Source organism: Anopheles stephensi, chromosome 3, assembly GCF_013141755.1.
Source record: "Anopheles stephensi strain Indian chromosome 3, UCI_ANSTEP_V1.0, whole genome shotgun sequence".
Lineage (NCBI taxonomy): Eukaryota > Metazoa > Arthropoda > Insecta > Diptera > Culicidae > Anopheles > Anopheles stephensi.
Window position 1 is genome coordinate 19,159,761 of NC_050203.1, and position 5,106 is coordinate 19,164,866.

General features: G+C 42.4%; 1 long non-coding RNA gene across 1 annotated transcript; it reads right to left on the reverse strand.

Moving 5' to 3' along the window:
- Positions 1-928: 928 nt before the first annotated feature.
- Positions 929-1,403, reverse strand: LOC118513501. The gene is made up of 2 exons (XR_004906476.1): positions 1,279-1,403; positions 929-1,208 (listed from the first exon to the last, which is right to left on the reverse strand). It is a non-coding gene; the product is annotated as an uncharacterized LOC118513501 (long non-coding RNA).
- Positions 1,404-5,106: the final 3,703 nt, after the last annotated feature.

The window sequence follows — 5,106 nt, forward strand, 5'->3', positions numbered from 1 at the left end:
TTACGTTGCAGTACCTTCTGGCAGCTAAATGTACCACGCAATACAAATAATTGTTGCTTTAATTTATGGAATCAATTCACCGATTAGAAGGCACCCGCGGCACATTAATAGACCAGGCACAGCACCTACCTTGATCGACTGCTGCCGGTGCTAAGACCATCGAATTCGGACCCACTTGTCTAGTTATCCCAGCATGCCCGACTTCCTTTCGTCCTTCTGCCGTCTGAGAACACCCGATAGAGCCTGTTTTCCGGACCGAACGCAAGCTAACTTCAGCTCTGCCCAAAATTGGTCTCCATGAACCTGTTCGACGAGTTTGACCGACCACACGAGCAAACGCCTGACCTGCGTCAAGTAAATTCTTTGTGAGCATCGTCTGTGTCCAAAACTGCAGACCAGTGAGAGAGAAAAAAAAGGCAGTTCACCGCTCACAAAGTTAGTCAAGAACTAAAAACGAAGCAAAAATCGCCGAAATCCATCAACTGTTGGCCGGTGCACAATGTGCGCAGCGAAACACAGTTCAGGTTTTCCCTGAAGAGTGGGCAAGGTCCGTTTTTCGTCCCCATAATGGCTATTGAAATGGCAGCACATTGACGTGAAATTTTTAGTTTTTTGTAGCAAACTTGCTTTAAAAAATTTATTATCGCCACAACAACGACTATTCGCGGACTTTGAGCCCGAGGGGCTCATTTAGAACGCAATTAAAATCGTATTCAACTCAAAAAAAAACAGCAAACGAGGTATGCACCCAGCTTAGGGTGACCAACAACAAACAAGCAAAAACAAAACAAAAACTGCACCGTTCACTCAAACAAAATAAAATCGAACCCGATAAATGCCATCAAATGTAACAAATCGAATAATAAAAGTTCTGTAATGGGTTGTGGTAGGGTAAGTGGAAAAAAAATAAAAGCCGACACCAAACAAATCAATTCATCGAAATCATTCCCCTTGAGGCGATCACAGGTGCCCGATCACACCCGGACATCTGAAGGTGGACGTCCCCCTTGGTGGGAAACGGTTCGAAACGTGGTTAAGAATTATTTGTTTATTTAACAATTTTTTGTTTTGCCACCACCACCAACCCGAGTGCATTAGCTTGCAAAAATCGTAATGCGGATCCGTTGAGGTTGGGGATTTTAAGGCTTTTTTTGCCTGATTTGCGACTTTTTCTACGCTGTTCGGTATCCGCGTGCACGAGCGCGTGCCTGTCAACCAAACAATAAAAAAAGGTAAAACAAAGCCATCAAACACCCCCTGACGAATTCGTCTAAATACCTAGGGAGAAACAAGCACCGGCACACCGACCGGACACCAACTCATTGCTGTGCTGCCCGGCGAACGTATACGCGAACTCATCGAACCGGAGCGATTTTTCGAACGACCGAGAAAAGAGAACTGACCTAGCTAAGTGGGTTTTTGTTGAAAGTCTAAGCACCGAAGCCCACGTATCAGCGTTAATAATCGCGCCGTGAGCGATTGGTGACGGCCGATGGAGGCGCACGCGCGCGCTCCAAGTTGGGTGAGTTGGCTGGTAGTTCTCTAGCGAGCGTGGAGCGGTTGTTTAGCCGGGCGTTTTGAATCCAGTTTTTTGTTGCCCCTCCTTACGAGGGTTTCTTTGGCTGTCTGCTATTTCAACGCTGCCAAAATGCCGCCTGTTTGTCGGCGGTCCTTCCAGCCGCGTTTTGTGGCCGCTTAATTTGTGCACCCGAGACTCGTGGATGCGATAAGCCGACCGGCGTCCGGGGTCTATACCGCACGACAACAACGGGTGGCAATCGTACTTTTGTCTAATTGGCATATTTAATGATCACAACCGAATGGTGGGTCAAGGGAGAAGTCGGGAGGGAGGTGGTAAGAGCAGCGATAATGCCAACCGATCGGACAAACGCGCGGGTTTTTGGGCCGGCCATCGTAGCATCGAGTGGGGTAGGAATTAAATAATCAGTTCTCAAGACGGTTCCGGTTGGGAAAGGCCGACTGGAACGGAATGGCCTCGCGATGAATTTCGAGCAGATTCGGTCGAGCAGTACGGTATTCGGTGGGCAGACAGAACCGACAACCTTGGATCTATTTTTGGCGAATTTTTTAGTGACTGGATGATATATTGTCTGTACAAGGAATAATAGGAGCCATTTTGGGATTATATTTGGAATGTTATCGGAGTTTTTCTCGGCTTAACATAAATATTTGTTCAGATGAAATTGTGTTTTTTTTTAACAAAAACTAATAAAAATTATGATCACTTTTATATAAGTGGAGTAAGTCTCAAATTGCTATTAAAAGCGTTGGAGCAGTTGTGAGTTCTATTTTATTTACAGCATTACTAATACTTAATGTTTTCCTTCTATAGGGTAAGTTTTAATCGCCAGAAGAAGAATTCATTTTGTAAAACTTAATGTGACTAATTACTTACTGGCGAAGACTGTTCGCTACTTTTCCTTCTACTCCTTCTGCTTGATCGCAAACCCGCCAACTCATTCGCTCAACCGATGCCTATCGTTCTGCACGCGCTCGACATAAACATGGCGCAAGAAATGTGTCCGACATGCGCCAAAGTTTAATTTCTACCAAGGACAAATAACTGACACCGGTGTGCGTGCTTCTAGTGCGTGCGGGCCATGCACTGTTTCCAGTGGTCGACTGAGCAGGACATTCGAACGCGGAACCTTGTGCAGTGCGCCGCGTGTCTAGGCGTGCTGGCGGGAGCGACTACCACCGTCGCTCAGCCAAACCGACAAACGGACAGTTGATAACGATAATTGGTAGGTCGAACTGTCGTCGGCGATCGTCAATCATTGTTACATGCTTAATTATGGCATTGTTGGTTTTTTACCGTTGTTTCATTCACTTTCTGCCAGGTCGGCTGTTAGTAAAGTTTTGTTACCAACTGTCATCATGTTGCTTGTACCGCTGACATTGAACCGCTAATGATTTTCTTTTAAAATTCATTCAATCACATCTATAGAGATTTTATGTTTTCTAGTCTTATTTCAGTATCTTAGGACAGATTCAATTAATGGCCTGGAGAATTTAGAGCTTCTCGAATTATTTTTTTTACCTAATTTGTTTTTATGTTTTTGTTGTTTTTTTATAAGTTTTAATTGATTTTTTCATTTTATACTTTTTTTATTTTTTTACTCTCTTAAATCAAATGTTTATTTTTCATTTATTTTCATTGCTTATATTCTAATATTTAAATTCATTTTCATTAGGGAATTTATACGTTTTTTTTCTTGTATTCAGTCAAAGATAATTATCTTTTCAAATCTTTTCAACTCTTTTCAAAAATGTTATTTATTTATGAAATTTTCCTGTAAGGCAAACATCATACTTTCAATTTTCTCTTTGTCTATTTTTATGTTTGGTATGTTTGTTAGGTTTTTATTAAATATTCTTTTGCCTTTTGTCTGATGGATTAAATCGATCATGTTATTCTTTTTATTGGGACATTTTACATTTTATAAAAAAATGATACTATTTGCACTTATCATTGTTTATACCTTTTTTTTTTAAAGGTTTTAAACTCATTTTGTTTGTTTGATTATAACTGTTATTTGTACTTTCTGAGCTCAAATAGGTTTTTTCATATTAGTTATTATTTTCCTATGATTCTTTATGATTTTAGTTCACTAATTTGCATGGTTTTTCCGTTTTCATTTCAGTTTATTTTTTAAATTCTTTTAACAAAAAAACTTGTTGTTAAATTTTTATGTACGTCAAACATTATACTTACAATTTTTTCTTATATTTTATTGTAAAACTAAAATAATTTTTTTAAATTTTGTTTCTTTTAAATGATTGTTTATACAGCTTATCAATTACGTATCTCTTATAATTTGATCACAGGGGCAGTTGTCCTTTTTTCCTATTTTTGAAACAATTTACGTTGATTGCAATACTTATTCAAATGATTAGAATTTCACCATCTGTGCTTCAATTGCATTGCCAAAACGGCGGTGATCATGCGAATTTCACCACATTTTGCAATAGACTAAAAATAACCCACAATAACAAATCTCCCTAACCCCCCCCTCTTCCCCAAAATCCCTCCAAGCCCACCCGCGGGACACCACCCTTACGCACCTGTCCATCCTAACCACTCATTGAACCACCGGCTTGTCCAGCGTCCAGTCGGGTTTTGCATGGCGAGTACGGAGTTTTGGACCACCGTCGCCTCCATCGCCACGTACCCACACATCCTACCCGGCATCGATCTGCGATGGCATCGATCGAGTGCATTAGCCTTTTGCAACAGTTTCCGATCGTTTGTTCGAGAGCGGATTAGAGGGGTTGCTTTTTTTTTTCTCTCTCTTCGCGAAGGGGGCCACCATTGACGTCACCCGCCGCACAAATAATTGAAACCTAATCGATCAACGTGTCGATGTTCCGCACGCTCACCTGTCCTAATCGTGGCTCAATGTCAGCCCGGGCGCATTCCTGCCCGGCCTGATCGGTAGCCGAACTTGAACCGGCGCACGTGGACACCGATGCATACATCAAATCGTGGAACCGGTACACCGCCATCGGTCGCGGTTTCGGACCGTTTCATCATTAATATCCCAACCCCACCGGGTTCGGTTGTCGCGTCTGATTTGGGCCGGATCGGGTTTTTGCAGTGCGTAAAACATTACCACCCCGGGTGCGTTGGCTCATTGCCGTGACGGGAAGATATATTTAGGGGCTCTAGACGTAACTGGAGGCCTCCCCTTTTTTGGTGGCTCCACGTGGCGGAAGATTAGTATCGAACTTGTTTGGAGCAAAAGACAAAAGAAAAAAAAAGCCAAAGGCTGAGACATTGCGTTCGCATTGGAACCTAATCCGACGAGCGCGGGAGCTTTGCGCTGGGAACCTTTGAAGGACAGCGGTTCCATAATTATCGACAGGTGTGACACGCAGTTAATGTTGCAACATTTGTTTTACGGTCCTATAGGTTGTGTGTCCTTTTTAACCGAACCTCTATTGCCAACCGTCTATTTCACAACAAGTAGTAACATCAGCGTCATTGTCCAAAAAGCCACATACTTTCGCTAATGAGGTTCGCTTCCATCCATGCACGTTCGACCTGGGGGGAAACAAATTGTTTTGACATCATTAGTTGACAGT